At 36.4% G+C, this 19,711-nt stretch overlaps 1 non-coding gene and 1 pseudogene across 1 annotated transcript; both read right to left on the minus strand.

Moving 5' to 3' along the window:
- The window catches only part of LOC113628642 (40S ribosomal protein SA pseudogene), a 144,528-nt pseudogene that overhangs the window by 93,599 nt on the left and 31,218 nt on the right, over positions 1-19,711 (minus strand).
- TRNAE-UUC (transfer RNA glutamic acid (anticodon UUC)) lies at positions 15,603-15,674 on the minus strand. The gene has a single exon. It is a non-coding gene; the product is annotated as a tRNA-Glu (tRNA).

The following is a 19,711-nucleotide window of genomic DNA, read 5'->3' on the forward strand; positions in this document are numbered from 1 at the left end:
ATAATCACTTTTGCAAAATACAGATTACTTGATACTTTAGGAAATTGACTCTAATAATGCTTTTGCCTTTTTGAATTTAAAACTGGAGGAGGTGGGCATTAAGGAAAACTGTAGAAGAAAATTATCTTGCCAGAGCTGGAATTTTACTGTCATAGCTATATTGCATTGCTGTTTTAAATGATGATCATTGTTTTTCTCTGATATATTAAACTCATAAAAAGTAGAGGTACTAATATTTGAGCTAACACATCAAAGATACACTAGACTGCTGTCCTTATGATTCATTTAAACATACAGGCAAAGTTATTAAACATTTTTTTTGCACTCTAATCCAGTAATTTATTAGGAAGTATTTGCGACACTACTGTGTATTAGCAGTATACTAGACTCTGGGCAATTTGGTGCATACGGAAGACGTAAGTCACATGGTCTCTTCCAGACCTAGATTCCAAGCTTATAGAAGAGCTTTAACCCTAAACTATAGAATATTTACAATGAATATGTACAGTGAATAGTGTGCAGCAGAGAGAAATCAGTGTGGGCAAAGGAATTGGAAAAGGAAGATTTTAATGTTCAATGGTCAGCACACTCATGACAGCAGCAGATCAGTCTGGGTCACCAGAGTTTGGCGCTCAATTAATATGTGCTGACTGCATAAACAAACGAATGCATGAGTGAATGAATGAAATAGCAAACTCTTTAAAAAGAAATGGAATCTGATCTGGCTTTGGAGAATGGATGTAATTTTTGTAGCTGAAGAGTATGAAAAAAGGGAGATGAGTAGCATGGGTGATGGCTTTCATGATGATGAGTGTTGGGATAGAATGAAAAGTGGGTGAAGGAGATGGGGCAGGGGTGCCCTTGAGGGTGGAAGACAGGGGGGTAGTAAAGAGCAAATACTCAGGTATAAGGCTCATATGAGACAATGAGATAAATATTTTATGCTAGCATGTAGGTACATTATACAGGTCTATAAATGATGGATTGGAGAATTGAATTATAACCCAGTTTTTAACTTACTAAAGCAAAAAATCCCCCCAAACATGAGGAACACTGAAGAAAATGGAAGTACTATGAAGTTGGTCTTGTAGGTAAGACATTGTAATAGCTTACACGAGTGTAATTAAAGTTGAAGAAATATGATTTTTGAGGGACCCTAACAGATATTTATTTAATAAAGCTTCATGACAATTAGATATGTGGAATAAGGAGAAGAAATCTCTAGCACCGGGAAATGTGGATAATATTAATGAAAATTACGGTGTTGTGTGATAAGAGAACTTGTTGAAATGAAAGATCACATTAGTATTGAATGTCTGAAGTCTGAGGACTCAACCAAGCATTTGAGTAGAAATATTAATAGGTAATTGGAAATACAGGACTGGCATTCTACTGAAAGATGATATTTAAAGCTATTAAATTTACAGTAATTAGCAAAGATGGATATTGGAAAAATAAAGAATCATCTCTCAAAGTGAATAGTATTTATATTTGTTTAAATTACAAATCAGTTTTGGAATGGTTCCAAATATATTTGTTTCATGTCAAGTTATTTTTGTTGTTAGCAGTGTTCTGGAGGTTTCACTGTAGTGTTAACTTTATATGACCTCCCTTATATAGAGAAAACCTACAAATTTGATCAAATTGTAGTTACCATAATTCCAACATTTTACATGTAGTGAAGCTATTAGAGTTTAAGGATAAATTGGTGCTGAAAAGCTGTATATTAATGTTTATTCTTATAAAAATAATGCCTTGAATCTGCATAATAATAAAATTTACAAATAATGCATTTATTTAATAAAACAAAATCATATTCCTGTTTTTATATTTTCCCAATTATATCAATATTTCTTGGCTAACTTTTTTTCACCTTTCTGTGCTGTGAGATTCGATGAAGCTCATTCTCTTTTTATAAATGTTCTTCAAATTCAACCTGCTGTGAGCCTAGGTTAGGATAATTGAACTCAGGAGAATATTTTAAAATGCAAGAAAAAATAGGGCAGCAAGAAAACATATGGTATCCTAATTATGCTGTAGACTTTTTTAATCTTTCCTCTCTCCCTCTCTCTCTCTCTCTCTCTCATGATTTCTTTCCCCAGTCCACATGCATAACTGGTTCTGTCACAAACAGGCTTTGTAGATGGAGCAACAGCGACATTCATTTATCTGTGGACAATTGGTATTTGGACTTTCAGTTGCGTTTATTAGGTATCTAGGACTTTGGAAGTTACAACCCAATACCTGTTCAGAAACTCTCTGTCAATAGGAGCTCCAGTTTATAACTGACCAGACATTGGAGAATTCAAGAACTCTGAATATGGAACACTCTTTACAATAAAAATCATTGCACTTAGGTAACATAGTTTCACGTGGGCTTTGGTTTTAATACCACAGAAATATATTGTAGGCTTTTTATTTATTTTTAATAAGATTTAGGTTTCACATGGTGTTACTCATCTATCATTTTACTGAATAGACATAAATACTCTGAATCTGTAATACTCCAAAAGCATAATCAATAATAAAATTCAATTTGAAATAGTCATCTGCATACTACATATTAAATATAGGTCATATTTAGGTTTGCGTAGTTTCCACGTAGGTTATTCTTCCAGGTTTCAAGAATTGTTGGTTCCATGATAAGTGAATTCAGCAAGGTAGCAGGATACATGATTAACAAACAGAAATCAGTTGTATTTCTTTATACTAATAATGAAATATCAGAAATGGAATGTAAAAAACAATACCTTTTAAAATCATAACCCCCAAAATAAAATACTTACGAATAAACCTCACCAAGGAGGTGAAAGGCTTACACGCTGATAACTATAAAACTTTAATAAAGGAAACTGAAGATGATTCAAAGAAATGGAAAGATATCCCATGCTCTTGGATTGGAAAAATTAATATTTTTAAAATGGCCATACTACCCAAAGCAATCTACAGGTTTAATGTGATCACTACCAAATTACCCAAGACATTTTTCACAGAACTAGAACAAATAATCCTAAAATTTATATGGAACCATAAAAAACCCAGAATTGCCAAAGCAATCCTGAGGAAAAAGAACAAAGCGTGAAGCATAACCTGCTAGGCTTCAGACAATACTACAAAGCTACAGTAATCAAAACAGCATGGTACTGGCACAAAAATAGACATATGGATCAATCAAACAGAATAGAGAGTCCAGAAATAAACCCACACACCTACAGTCAATTAATCTTCAACAAAGGAGGCAAGACTATGCAATGGGGAAAAGATGGTCTCTTCAGCAAGTGGCGCTGGGAAAGTTGGACAGCCAAATGTAAATCAATGAAATTAGAACACACCCTCTCACCATACACAAAAATAAACTCAAAATGGTTTCAAGACTTAAACATAAGACATGACACCATAAAACTCCTAGAAGAGAATGTAGGCAAAACATTCTCTGACATAAATCATACCAATGTTTTCTTAGGTCGGTCTCCCAAGGAAATAGGAATAAAAATAAATAAATAAACAAATGGGACCTTATCAAACTTACAAGTTTTTGCACAGCAAAGAAAATCATAAACAAAATGAAAAGACAACCAACAGCATGGGAGAAAATATTTTCCAACAATATGACTGACAAGGGCTTAATTTCCAAAATATACAAAAAGCTCATACAACTCAACAACAAAAACAAACCAATCCAAAAAAGGGCAGAAGACCTAAATAGGCATTTCTCCAAAGAAGAAATATAGATAGCCAATAGGTACATGAAAAGATGCTCAACATCACTAATTATTAGAGAAATGTAAATCAAAACTAAATGAGGTATCACCTCACACCAGTCAGAATGGCCATCGTTAAAATGTCTACGAACAATAAATGCTGGAGAAAGTACAGAGAAAAGGGAATCTGCCTACACTGTTGGTGGGAATGTAAGTTGGTGCAGCCACTGTGGAAAACAGTATGGAGCTTCCTCAGAAAACTAAAAACAGAATTACCATATGATCCAGCAACCCCACTCCTGGGCATATATCCAGACAAAACTATAATTCAAAAAGATACATGCACCCCTATGTTCATAGCAGCACTATTCACAATAGCCAAGACATGGAAACAACTTAAATGTCCATCGACAGATGAATGGATAAAGAAGATGTGGTGCATATATACAATGGAATACTACTCAGTCATAAAAAAGAACGAAATAATGCCATTTGCAGCAACATGGGTGGACCTAGAGATCATCATACTAAGTGAATTTAGTCAGAAAGACAAATACCATATGATATCACTTATATGTGGAATCTAAAATATGACACAAATGAACCTATTTATGAACTGAAACAGAATTACAGAGATAGAGAACAGACTGGTGGCTGCCAAGGGGGAGCGGGTTGGGAGAGGGAGTGGGAGTGGGAGGTTGGGGTCAGCAGATGTAAGCTTTAATATATAGAATGGATAAACAACAAGGTCCTACTGTACAGCACAGAGAACTATATTCAATATCCTGTGATAAACCACAATGGAAAATAATATTTTAAAAAGAATATATATATATATATATGTATAACTGAATCACTTTGCTGTACAGCAGTTATTAACACAACATTGTTAATCAACTCTACTTCAATTGAACTATACTTCAAAGAATAAAAAAGAAGAATTGTTGGTTCCAAACTAGTCCCCATACATGGAAGGCAGGAAAAGATGGAGGACAGAGGCGGTAACTCCAGACTCTAGGCGACAGGTTTCATAAGCAAGGGAACTTACTTACGAGGCTTGTCTTGAGTGGCCACAAGTCTAATAGATCTCTGTACCTGTCCACTAGAATCTTAAAAGGCAGCAACTGGGTTCAATCATGTATGTTATCCAGACGGTCTTAGCAACACCTTACTCTCTGAAGGCTGTGTTCTTGGAACAGCTCCCACTGTGTGAACGGTGGGCAGAGTGTACATTCCAAGGATGGGGAGGGGTGAGGAGCCTTCCATTACCCAGGTCTGGTTCTCAGGTCAACTTGCAGTCACTCCTTCTGAGCTCTCCCTCTATCTTGGATCTTTCCCAGAGACTGTACCCATTCCCAGGGTTTGTCAGTTTTCCCATCAGCAACGAATTGCCCAACATCATAAATGTCTTGTCCCACAACTGGACTTAGCATGGATATCAGTGGCCCATACCAGGTGCTGGGGGTGACTTTCATTCCTGCAGTGAACGTGGCCCAATCAGGGCCTTCACAAACAGGGGTATAGATTGATCCCAAAGAATTTGTTGTACCTCCTCTATAGACTTCCAGGGTCCCATATGCCCAGGGAGGTCCCCCTCATTGGGTCAATCCTCCCTGCAGGCTAGAATAATCCAGTCTCTAAGGGAGTACCTTGAACCCCTGAAGCGCCATGCAGTGCTGCCAGGGGGCAGAGTGTGTGATGATGTTGCACACTTTCTCCTCCCCAGTCAGAGAAATGCCATCACCTCCCACATCCCGTAGCCACACTAACCATTCCTCGATACTTTACCTGGCCTTTTGCTCGACCTTGGCACCAATACCAATAAGCTCATTGGGAGTATATTCTCTCATCATGAACATTTCCTGAACTGGCTGCCCCACTGCCTGGGGTTGTTGTTGCCGTGCTTTTCCTTTTCTTCTTACTAGGCACAGGGCATTTAGTCTGCTTCCTCATCAATCACAGCATCCTCCTCTTCACTCTCCTGACTTTCCCAGGGATTCTGCCTCTTACGGTCCCGATCAGGCTTTGTCATAAATGCTCGGACCTTCATTCACGGCAGCTTGTGCCCTCCTAGCTTTGCAAAATGGCAGGCTAAGGTCTCCAACTTATTGTCCTGCTCTCCCACCTTGTCTGCTGGCCCCGCACCTAGCAGTAGTGGACAACTGCATGTCCTTCTCCAACCTCAGCTTTTCTTCCAACTCTCTAACCAGAGCTTCAGCCTAGTTGGGCCTCAGTGTCCAGCGAAATGCCCACAGTAGAGGCCCGCCCACTTCATGGCCACGCGTTTTCCTTCTTTGCTGCAGTGCATTATGTGGAGGTGCTCAAACAAAGGCATCAAAGCAGCCAGCACTTTCGGGGCATCCGTGTACTCAAGCATCTAACCTATGGGCCATCCCTCCTTACACAGAGGTCCATAGCCAGCTTGAGATTTCTCTCAGGGATGCCTCTTTCCCAGGGTCCATTTCTTTGGTCTCCTGGCTGGCTCATCAATCAAGCTCAGGAGCTTCCAGGGTATAATATGAAACAACCCCTCCTACGTGAAGAGCAAGGAGAGACTGAAGAAAGAGGCAGACGAATCCAGATTGGTAGGTGGCAGGTTTAATAAGAAAGGGGACTTACTTAGAAGGCTTGCCTTGGGCACTGCAAGACAAGTAGATCTTCACGCCTGCCCACCAAATCTTAACAGTTTATATAGTGACCTTAACTGGGTTTAGTCACCTATACCATCCAGGTGGTCTCACCAACACATTCCTCTCTCAAGGCTGTGTTCTTGGAACAGCTCCCACTGTGGGAACAGTAAACGGACTGTACATACCAAGGACAGGGGAAGAGATGAGGAACCTCTCATCACCCAGGTCCAGTTATCAGGTCAACTGGCAGTTATGTCCTCTTGATGACCTCCTCCAATAAGAATAAGATTGCGATAAGATTATTTTTAAAAATTAAAGCCTAGGGCTTCCCTGGTGGCGCAGTGGTTGAGAGTCCGCCTGCCGATGCAGGGGACACGGGTTCGTGCCGCGGTCCGGGAAGATCCCACATGATGTGGAGCGGCTGGGCCCGTGAGCCATGGCCGCTGAGCCTGCGTGTCCGGAGCCTGTGCTCCGCAACGGGAGAGACCACAACAGTGAGAGGCCCGCGTACCACAAAAAATAAAAAAATAAAAAATTAAGGCATATATGAAAATATGTTCCACATCATATGTCATCAGAGACAGGCAAATTAAAACAACAAAGAGATACCATTACACACCTATTAGAATGACCAAAATCCAGAACACTGACAGCATCAAATGCTGGTGAGGATGTGGAGCAACAGGAACTCTCATTCATTGTGGGTGGGTACAGAATGGTACAGACACTTTGGAAGAAAATTTGGAGGCTTCTTATGAAACTAAACATACTCCTACCATATGTTTCAGACATTGTGCTCCTTGCTATTTACCCAAAGGATATGAAAACATGTCCACTTGAAAACCTGCACACATATTATTAACAGCTTTATTCATAATTATGAAAACTTGGAAGCAACTAAGATGTTCTTCAGTAGGTGAATAGATAAACTGTGGTACCTTCAGACAATGGGGTATTAGTCAGAGCTAAAGAAAGAAAAGTTATGGTGGAATCTTAAATACATATTACTAAGTGAAAGAAGCTACTCTGAGAAGGCTATATACTGTACAATTCCAACTATAGGACATTCAGGAAAAGGCAAAACTATGGAGAGAGTAAAAAGATCAGGGATTGCCAGAGATGGTGGGGGAGACAAATAGGCAGAATGCAGAGGATTTTTAGGGCAGTAAAGATAGTCTATGTGACAATATAATGGTGTATACGTCATTCTACATTTGTTCAAACCCACTGAATGTGCAACATGAAGAAGCCTTAGGTAAACTATGGACTTTGGGTGATTATGATGTGTCAGTGTAGGTTCATCCTTGGTAAAAATGTACAGTTCTGGTGAGCGATGTTGATAATGAAGGAGTCTTGGGAGTAGGGGATATATAAGAAATCTCTGTCGTTCCTCTCAACTTTCTATTGTAAACCTAAAGCTGCTCTGAAAATAATAAAGTCTTTTAAAAACTTAAAGAAAAGGTAAATATTGGTTCACAATGCTTGAGGTGAGCTATATGTATAAGTGGTTTATTTCTGAAGTAGTTAAAAAATATATTGCTCTTGGAACGATTATATTATTTCAAATCAATATTGTAGGGTGTGCTGTAACTTCAGATATTTTTATAACAATTTGGGCATGAGTGATATATTCAATTTTGTTAATTGTAAAAGAATATCATTAGGAGAATTTGGCAAGTTTTGTAACACAGTCAAAGAGGAAAAAGGAGAATATATATTTGACGGATTTTATATCATTTTGGCTGCTAGAGTTGTAGTCCCTTCTCTGAGGAAGCAATGAGCTAATCAGACATTTTCATACCCTGGGTAAAGTATTCTTTGATACATTAAATATCCTTTGCTACATTTTTTACTTACAAAAGCAACTGGTGAATTCTAATGTACTCTGAGGTACTGGTACACTGATAATTAAAAGGAGTGTCCTTAACAATTCTCAGGGGTAGATTGATGTAAAGGTAGCTTTTATTTAAAGTTAATAAGTTGGTTATCTACAAAACCGAAACAGACTCACAGACATAGAGAAGAGACTTGTGGTTGCCAAGGGTGAGGGGGTGGGGGAGGGATGGACTGGGAGTTTGGGATTAGCAGATGCAAACTATTATATATAGGATAGATAAACAACAAGGTCCTACTGCATAGCACAGGGAACTATATTCAATATCCTTGATAAACCATAATGGAAAAAAATATAAAAAAGAATATATATATATAATATATATATACATATATACACACACACAGACACACACATATATATATATATAACTGAATCACTTTGTTGTACAGGAGAAATTAACACAACATTGTAAATCAACTGTACTTCGATTAAAAAAAATAAAGTTAGTAAGTTGGCTTCTGATTTGTCAATCACACTCTTATGGATTTGACGAGTGTTTCTAAGTCCCCCAGAGACTGATCAACTTTATAAAAACTGATAGAACTGAGTTTCTGAATATACAAAGGTGAGCAGCACACCCTAGATGCCCATTATGGGACCAATTTATTGTTCTTATTTTTGAACATCTGTATTAACAACAGAGAAGAAAACAGAAAACTAATTGAGAATTTTAAACTTAGATTTTAAAAAAATTACAATAAAAATATATTCAAATAAGAATAATTATGAAGATAAAATTATGAAAAATCCATTCTCACAAAGAAAACAATATATTTAACATGTTAGCTCTAATAATATGCAGCCAGTAGGATGAATGAAGGCAATCTAAAGGTTATCTGCGGGCTTCCCTGGTGGCGCAGTGGTTGAGAGTCCGCCTGCCGATGTGGGGTTCGTGGGTTCGTGCCCCAATCCGGGAGGATCCCACATGTCGCGGAGCGGCTGGGGCCGTGGGCCATGGCCGCTGAGCCTGCGCGTCCGGAGCCTGTGCTCCGCAACGGGAGAGGCCACAACAGTGAGAGGCCCGCGTACCGCAAAAAAAAAAAAAAAAAAGGGTAAAGGTTATCTGCAAACCTCATGAAAGATCATCCTCTTGCCTTCCTCTTGTCTGTCTTTAATAGAAATGATGAGGACAAATGAAATCACTAAAATATTAGTATCAGGGGAAAATGTGGTGGTCAATGGTGATCAACCATTTAGATTATCTACCACCTACTATTCTAAGACTGAACATTTGGAAGACAGATTTCCGTGTTTAGTAACCCAGGTAAATATTTTAAATTTGTTGACCAAAACTCTCTTATTTACTGTTTTGCTATATATGCCTAAACTTTCCTCTCTCCCCTAGTCATATAACCTGTTATTTTCATTGTTCTCCTTACAGTATTAACTTTATACTACAGCAGTGTGTTTGTTATGTTCATTTTTACTTTGGCATTTTTACACTTCCATTTGTCACTGACAATAAGATGTCAGTGTGAACTTTAAGTTCTATGCACAAATATTCTTGATTGTCTCTGCAGTTCAAATGGTTTATGATGTAGGAATCTGTTAATGTATTCTTATTAAATATGTACTCGTTTCTTATGTTTACCCTTCTTCATCCGTATACTTATTTTCTTACTACTAAATAATCAAGAAGTCAAAGGAAGGATAAATTAATGTTTTAATTTCTTTGGGCTTTATCTAGTTCTCCTGCTATTTAAATTGTTTAACTCTGTATCGGTTCATCTTAGTCAACCAAGGAAAGCACATCCATTCCTGTCTAATACGGGAGAGAAAACTGATGTATTTCAGCACCTTCAATATGCAGATACCTTTATTCTCACAACAACTCAAAAACTGATAACATTGTCTTTAAATAAGTGAGGAAACTGAGGCTTAGAAAGTTTCAACAAAGTGTTCAAAGTTATCTGCATTAGGAGGAGAAGGGGTGATTTACCCTCAGTCTCTTTCATTTCAAAGTTTGTGGTTTTTCCATAAAATCTGTGGTTCATAAATTTACATCTTTTATATAATGCCATCCAAATTGTTTTTGTCTTATCCACTTATGAACTATATTATTTACTATTTCTGTACACACCTTGTTCTATTTACTACTGTATTTTAATTCAATCCATTTAGTTTGAAATGAAATGTTATCATTCTCATAAACTGAAAAAATATCCTCTTATATAAATAGACTGTAATTGTAACAATAAATTTAATGACAAGAAAATAATGCTGGCTGCCAAATGTTTGGAGCCCAAGAGAATCTTTGTTAAAAATAGAGATTAACAAGTGATAGAGAAATGTTAAAAACATATTAGCTCCAGATGGGACTTTTATATTTGAGTTCATCAGAAAAGAATTAATGGAATTGATAAAGGAGTATCTTTCTCCTTAGGTCTCTTTCTTAGGTCTTTCTCTTTTTTCAATAATTTTTAATGATCTGTCCATGGGCTACCTAAGACCATCCAGAATTCACAGTATTTATGTCCCACAATTGGCAAATGCAGTACTGAATCATAACATTCAGAAGGAATCAAAGACCCTTTTGGGTCCTCACCTCTGGAGTCCTGAATCACTAATTACCACCTCTTATGGTTAGTGTATTTGCTACACAGCTTTGACAGGGTCATTAGACAATAGATATTTGAGATCATAAAGGACTCCTGGAAAATGCTTCTAACTATTAGCATTTGAGAGAGAGCATTATGCTGTATTTTAATGATTGGACCCATTAACTCAGAATCAGTAAATTTTCCATTAGTAGGTAAAATAAGAATCAGTTTGAAGTGTCTCTTCTATGTGCCCTTCATAGGTCTATGATAATCTGCTTTCCAGCCCAAAGTTTAGGGTATTAAATAGAATCATAGAATCAGTGTAAAAATACATTCCTAGCAATTAAAAACTGGAGAAAACTTTATAAATTAGGTAATATCACCTCCTGTTAAGAAAGGTATGGAAACTGAAGTATAAATAGATGAAGTGATTGCCCAAGGTCACATGCTAATTAAGAACAAAGCAGTAACTAGAGATTATTTCCCGTTACTTAAGCTTTTTCCCAGTATACTTCAGGACTATATTTATTCCTTGTACAAAGAATGGAAACAGCAACAAAAATAACAAAATAGATGGAGGTTTTCCTGAGCTCAAACTATCTAATAAAACCTGAATACAGAAAGATGGGCCATGTATTTATCAAATTTCCTTTCCATAAATAAATATGTTGCTTCCAAACTTAATTTGCTACTTCAAGATATATCTGACTGTCTGCATGGAATTATATATTCTACTGTTAAGGTTATATCACCAAACACATTGCACTCTTTGTTAATTGTAGGCCCAAGATTGATTAAAGTAACCAACAGATTTGGAAGTGCTAACCAAACTAGAGCTTTCCTATTACAGCATGTTAAAAATCATCACAAACCATAGGAATATTGCATGCATGATTGAAACTGCCATCCAGCAGTATTTTGAGCCATAACTTCTACTTTAACTGTCACCAGATACTCTGAAGATTACTTTTTCAAATGCAGCTTTTTAATTAAGTCATGTTTTATATAGAAAGTAAAGAGACACAGGCTGAATGTACACAGAACTGGTGAGCTGACCTCCCAGTGGTAACCCCTTAGGGAGGGGAGCTGTGCATTGTAACGACTACATCTTTTGCAGCCCATCAGATTGGGTACATGTCATATTAATTCAAGCACCAAGACAATTAACTACCTTGGTGTTACCAGTAGCTTATCTAGACTAGGCTTATCTATATCCATATGACAATTGTTTGCAGTAATTTTTAATAATGTGATGAATTTGCCAATAGAAAGTTTAGTAAATACTTCCATAAGCAAATCTTCAATGTGGACATGAGTATCTTAATAAGCTATTGGTTCTGCCTTTTGTTCTTATTTATAGTTACATATTTGGAATAATTTCTTAGATAAAAGCTTCTCCATTGGATTTCAATATACTAGATTCTTATTTCACTTTTAAAATAATCTTCATTTATATGAAGATTAAAAGTAGAGTCAGTGTGGGGAGATTGATAACATTCATGTAATAGGTATGGACAGAGAAGAAAAATTGGCAATATTCAAAAAGCCAATAACATTTTTTCACATTCTTTTCTTCAATAGAATGTTTTAGATTCCCTCATACAATGCTATAATCATATAATTCTACGCAAATATTATTAACTCTAGTTTGGAACATGCTTTACATAAATTAAGAAAATAAGAGAGAGAAAATACTGTTTTCATTGTTTCACTTTTGAATTCTTTTTTTAAACGAACTGTATTGATTCTATTCAATCCGGAGAGGCTCTTTATAATGCATATGCTATTTAAACTTTAAAGAAAAGTTTTTATTACAATGTATATGTAGAAACATATAATATCTATCTATATAATACGTGCTAAAAAAACTTTTTTTTTTTTTTGGCGGTACGCGGGCCTGTCACTGCTGTGGCCTCTCCCGTTGCGGAGCACAGGCTCCAGATGCGCATGCTCAGCGGCCATGGCTCACAGGCCCAGCCGCTCCGCGGCGTGCGGGATCCTCCCGGACCGGGGCACGAACCCGCGTCCCCTAGCATCGGCAGGCAGACTCTCAACCACTGCGCCACCAGGGAAGCCCTAAAAAAACATTCTTAACTAATGCCCCAAAGCATAATTTGTACGTAATAAAAAACATTCTTAACTAATGCCCCAAAGCATAATTTAAACATTTTATTATGTATGACTATTTAATCTCTTGATCGTTTTCCCTATCTCTGTGTTTTAATACTCTGCATCTCCTCAAGTACTCTTCTCTTCCCATTACCAAATTCTGAAGTACAGTTCTTAGATCAGATCAAGGCCAAGAGGAAGGAATGAGGGTGGAAAGCAGCTGATCTCTTTTGGTAAGAAGAGAGAGTGTAAGAGTTATCATTGAATATATTTTTGTCACAAAAATATTTTTATGAAAAAAGACAAAGATTATATTGAGCTTAGTAGCATACTGCAATTATAACTTGATTTTTTAGGGAAATTAGTAAATTAGTTTTGCTTTAGTATCAGCCTGTTAACTTGCTTTAGTCATTAAATTAGTTAAATGGGTACTATGATTTATTTTGGCAGAAATTTTTTGATGCTGCTTTGAAAAACAAGTAATAATAGCTCTTGGAGCTCTTTTTTTTAAATGACAGAATACAGTAATTATTCCTCAGACCAGACACAATGCTTACGATCTATAGTTTTTTTAATTTGGTATTTATTTTTCTATTATTTTTAGACAACCATGATTGACAACATATGCTTGACTATCAAAACTCCAAATGTTTCTAATTATCTTATAATTAATACTAAGTGGGGAGTTAGACTGTTAATCCCTAAATACACTGGGAAAAATGGTAATTACATATAATGTTAAATTCTACTTGCTTCAGGTTTAATTATGTTGTATAGGTTTCTTTTCTTTTTTTTTTTTTGGATTTTGAAAACAACTTTTTATTATGGAAACGCCAAACGTTTACAAAAATAGAGAAAATAGTTTAACGAGCAGCTAATTGCAGCTTCACCAATTTTCAGCTCATCAATGTGTTTCATCTATGCCCCAACCCAATTCCCTGTGCTTCTGTGAATTATTTTTAAGCAAACTCCAGATCGCTCCATCACTTCATCAGTAAATACAGTCAATTCTCATTTTTCTGGGTATCTATGTTCTATAAATTCATCACAAACACTGAATTAGCAAATACTGAACCATTGCTCATGGGGGAAAAACAGGGTTAGGTTCCTGCAAGCCTCTGGTCACCTTGTGGACAACTAGTCAATACATAGCCTTGTCTTACGTGTGTCTGTTTAAAGACACCTGATATGATATATAATGTTCATTTGTTAACATTGAACTCAAGGTCATAACACTGACTTCATTTACACTGAAACACCCTCTGGGGAACAAAAATGCCATAGCTGAATTAAGACCTACAGATGACTAAAGGAAGGTCTTTTCATACCAGCGTTTCTCAGGACTTGTGAGTAATCTTCTAGTTAAAATTGAGTCAAAAAACATTGTTCAGAACCTGCTGCATGCAAGGTAATTTGTGTGATAGATTCCATATTATCTAAGCCAAAGTGTTAATGTTATCTACAATTATAGAGCAACATTCGTTGAAATAAATTGAACCAAAAAAATCACTTTTTTCCCAAAATTCTTTTCAAAGTATAACTTTCAAGCATATTAGAACACATAGAGACTGTTATATGTTATACAGAGCAATAAAGCAGCCCAAAAATATAGCTGCAGAGAAAAACTGGAGAAAAAACCTCTTATTTCAACTAAGTTAAGCAAAATGTCCTTTCTAACCTTCTTAATAGAACCCTCCCCTGTTTTAAATTGAGTCATTCTGAGTACCTGAGTTTCATGTTTTATAGTTTTATAATTTGTAACGTCTGGCAAAGATCAAGGTTTCTCACTTTTCACCTCACAGATGTCCTTGCAAACTGGAACAAGGTTTAAATGGTTTATATACATATATTACTTCATTAGTGCCTAATTAAAAATACATCTGACAGCTGGCAGACAATGAGGTGTTTCACATAATCCAAGGGAACTGATCAAGGATGGAAAATTGTGCTTGTACCACTTATATGAATTCATGGAATTCATTTTTCATTTTTAGGAATGGGTTTTCTTCTCCACCAACCTTATACATTTTGTATACATGTTGTTACTGACATATTCATGCTGCATTTAGAGTACATGTTGTATTTTAATAGGAGTATGTGGATTATTTTTCTATTAGAAGTTCTTAGAAAAAAGTGAAAATGAAAGATCTTTTTAAATGTCCTGAATTTGATCCTTTTTTTCCTCTTTCAGCTTTACTGAGGTATAACTGACAAATAAAATTGTAATATAATATTAAAAGTGTACAATGTGATGATTTGATATATGTATATATTACAAAAGGATTCCCACCGAGTTAACTAACATATTCATCACTTCTTATGTTTACCTTTTTTTTTCTTTTGGTGAGAACGCTCAAGTTCTACTCTCTTATCAAATTTCAATTATACAATACAATGTTATCAGCTATAGTTGCCATGTTATACATTAGATCCTCAGACTTACTCATCATCTTACAGCTGAAAGTCTGTACCTTTTTATCAACCTCTCCCTATTTCCCCCACCTCCCAGCCCCTGGCAACCACTTTTCTACTCTCTTTCTATGAGTTTGACTTTTCAAAAATTATTCCACATATACGTGATACCATGCAGTGTTTGTCTTTCTCTGTGTAGCTTATTTCACTTAGCATAATGCCCTCCAGGTTCATTCATGATGTGGCAAATGGAAGGATTTCCTTATTTATTTTTTTATTTTTGGCCATGCCATGGGGCTTGCGGGAATCTTAGTTCCCTGGCCAGGGATCGAACCTGGGCCCCGGCAGTGAAAGTGCCAACTCCTAACCACTGGACCACCAGGGAATTCCCTCCTTGCTCCTGATTGCCTGTTAGCTAACATTAGCTACATGTTATATGGGTTTGTCTTCTATATTTGTTAAGGTTTTACTTGATCCCTGCCCTCAAGTATTTATATATTTTACTGCTAATGAAATAAATAGGGAGTTACCAAGGATATCATATTAGGGTTCTTCAGAAAAATGGAACAGAATGAGGTAGTTTTGACATATGATTAACATTTATGTCCATAGATTTTGAGTAGATCAGACTACCCTCCATAACATGGGTGGGCCTCAACAAATCAGCTGAAAGCCTTAAGAAAAAAGACTGAGGTCCCCTGAAGAAAAAGAAAATCTGCCTCCTGACTGCCTTTGGACTTGAACTGTCACATCACCTCTTCCCTGGGTCTTCAGCATGTCAGCCTGCCCTGCAGATTTCAGACTAAAATAAATCTCTCTCCCTCTCTCTCTCTCTCTCTCTCTCTCTCTCTCTCTCTCTATATATATATATATATATATATATATATAAATCTGCTCAACATCACAAAATAATGGCTGACTTCACACATAAAATACAAGTTGATGATGTTTAGATTTTAATCTTTGTGTAGTATCAAGCTTAAATTAAGTACTGGAAGAAGTGAACTGGAAACACTAGAAATCACTAAATAACAAATTGCAGCCAGGTAGTTTATTTTCAGAGGAGGAAAAATCTGAGGTGGGATGGGTTATACTAAATCATTGGCATCATTCCTGACAGAGGCTCGGCATAGATGGTCTCAAATCCTTAGCAACTTATCTTTCTTCAAAAACAATAAAGGCCCTCAGAATACCTACCCACACCCAGTGGATTTGAGATGCAACTTGGAAATTTACATTTTTAAAATGTGATTTTTTTTTTTTGAAACCAGGTTCTGAGACACAGTCTATAATAGCTTTGTCCAATCGACCTTTCTTCAGTGATAGAAGTGTTTTATATCTGTGTTGTCTGAAATAGTAGCTACTAGTCCCATGTAGTTATTGAGCACCTGAAATGGGACTAGTGGAGCTGAAGAACTGAGCTTTAAATTTTATTTAATTTTAATTACTTTAGATTTAATTTGTTACTTTATTATACAGAGCAGTACGGAAAATGGAAGACTTTTTTTTAGCAGCGGGAAAACACATCAGAAAGAACACAGAGGGAAACAAACATAGCTTAAATGTACAAGAGGGATTTAAATATGTCTAGCAAAGTATAGAGGCTGAGGAGGCTGATTAAAAATTAAATAAAAACTCAGTATCTAGTGTAAATTGTACAAACGTATGAGGAGAGCCAACAGAAGAAGATTTGCAGTACCTGTGAGGAGCCCTTAAGAGAGGACTCAGCTGAAGGAATGAAATACCATGTTGAACCTGCCCCTGAACCTCCTTGTCAGTGCAGAGAAAGAATTCAAAACTATCTAGCTGTTGGATATATGAGTCCTTGACATAGAAGGCACCGAAAAAGAGAACTGAAAGAACTACTTTATCTGAGTCTATAAATTTAGAGTGCAAACCATACTCTGAGAGTTAAACAACATGGAAAGAATTGTTTTTCCCTAAGATATACTCAGAATGTGATGAATGGTACAACAATTGCAATATAGTAACTGAGTTTTAGGATTATTTTAGTTTTAAGTCACAGGAAACTCAAATTATCTTTAAGCAGCAAAAAAGAAAGACTTGGTTCATATAATTGAAAACTATAGTGGCTGCAAAGCTTTCATACACCATTTGTTTTACAGAACCAAGCAATATATAAAGAATTGGCCTTGGTCCATTTCGTGAGTGCTTTCCTCAAAGCTGGCTTCACTTAACTGTCGCCAGGAGTAGATTCAGAGTATTGTTTTCTCACGTTCAAGACCAGGTGAAATGAGGGTGTATCTCTCTACACTTTCCAGTGAAAGCTCCAGGATTAGGACTGAACTAACTCTAAAGACACATTCCTGTAAATTAACTTATCACTGTGGCTGCTTTGTGGTGTTCTGTGGCCAGACTTGGCCATGTGCCCACCTCTGGAGGTGGGGGTAAAATGCACATGGACTCAGAGAAGGGTTGTTCTCTAAGGCAAACATGATGGTATTTTTCTCAAGGAAGAGAGAATGAATGCTCAACAGCCAGCGCTTAACTGTGTCGTTGGAGGGCCCCATGGAAACCGCTCTTTGAAATAGGAAAGAATGGAACCTCAGTTGGAAGAATGTCAGGAAAAGCAGTGATGCCAGGCAGAATCACACACACTGTCAGTGGCTCTTTTTTTTTTTTTTTTCTTTTTGCGGTACGCGGGCCTCTCCCGTTGCGGAGCACAGGCTCCGGACGTGCAGGCTCAGCGGCCATGGCTCACGGGCCTAGCCGCTCCGCGGCATGTGGGATCCTCCCGGACCGGGGCACGAACCCGTGTCCCCTGCATCGGCAGGCGGACTCTCAACCACTGCACCACCAGGGAAGCCCTGTCAGTGGCTCTTGATAGGAAAATTGTTCGTGAACATAGGTAAAACATCCCGCTGGGCAAATTAATTCACACTTGTGAGATACTGGGAATGTTGAAGAGTTTGCACTGATAAATTGAGGCAAAGAGCCAGGAAAATGTGTCATTTACTAATAATGAGATCTTAGTACACTGTATATGAATGAGTAGTAGAGATTTATAATTTCAGATTATAAAAGCAAATAATGTATGTGGAATTTGCTTGGGGCTAATTTCCAACATGTAGCTAGAGCATGAAGGAAAATAATCCTAAATTGACAATACAAGAGGAATTTAGCCAGATTGAAGTGTTTATTATTACATATATGCATACACATATCTATCGCTTTTTAAAAATAGTTCCTCTATATGTTTATATAATTTTAAAGCATTTTGATGTAGACATTATTATCCCTTATATACTGAAGGGGAAATTTAGGCTTAAAAAATATTGTTTCACATAGAATTGTTTTCTTCTAACACAAAATCCTATCATTTTTCAATAGACTTTACAAATGTGATAAACTACTATAGGAATTAAAGCAACAATGTGATACAGATAGAGATTAAGGAAGGTTCTAGATGTAATTTACTTGAAGTAGAGTAAAATGAAAATACTCTGGCATAAGGAATTTATAAAGAGTTTTGTTATACTATATAGGCTTCTAAGGAAAATAAATGTAAAATTAAAAAATAGATGAAAAATAGAGAGAGGGTAAAAGAGGGATCACTCAACTGTTTTAAGAAACAAGTAAAAAGAAAGAAGATGCAAGCGATATTAAAGAAAGTATCCCAGAAATGATCATGAATCCATTGTATTTACTATGAGAGATGAAGGAGAAGAGTGTCTAATATTTAAGATCTGGAGAGAGAAAGGGTAAACACATGTCTGAACGTGTGTGTGTGTGTGTGTGTGTTAATGGTATATCTGGTTAATGGTAAATTAGGTAAATATTATTATCCTAATATTTTAAACCAAGGAACCAAGTCAGAAATATTAAGCAATGAACTAATGTCTCACAGTAAATTACAGGGCTAAAATTAGAGTTGGAATTGTCTCATTAAAAACAAATGGTTTTGAATGTTTTCTATTATAGCACAAAAGCTAAATGAAAGAGTAAGAATCTGATATATTTATAATAATTTTGTTAAATATGGAACTGACACTAAATTTAATTATGAAATAATGTATTTTAGGATCATACTCTATTAAGTATTCTGAGCCCTGGGAAAACTGCAAAATTTGTGCTGAGTAGATTAGTTAATGAACATATAACAGGAAACTGTTATTAACTATTGGGTTGGCCAAAGTGTTCATTCAGGTCTTTCTGTAAGATGTTGGCCAACCCAATATTTTTAATTATAATTCCAGTTATGTATCATATGTTTTAAATATTACATTTTGTAGTAGTTCATGTATTGAGTTTACTGATTTTTAAACTGTGTACAGCATCTATCAATAAATAGAATTTTAAAATTCTGCAAGATTCTATCATTGACCTGATGTGTGTAGAACCTCTGAGAAAATCCTACTCTGGGCCTGTGACATACAACACTAATTTTCATCAAAGATATTG

The sequence above is a fragment of the Aethalodelphis obliquidens genome, unplaced genomic scaffold (assembly GCF_003676395.1).
Source record: "Aethalodelphis obliquidens isolate GAN/ISIS:26980383/991018 unplaced genomic scaffold, ASM367639v1 scaffold24, whole genome shotgun sequence".
NCBI classification, from domain to species: Eukaryota; Metazoa; Chordata; class Mammalia; order Artiodactyla; family Delphinidae; genus Aethalodelphis; species Aethalodelphis obliquidens.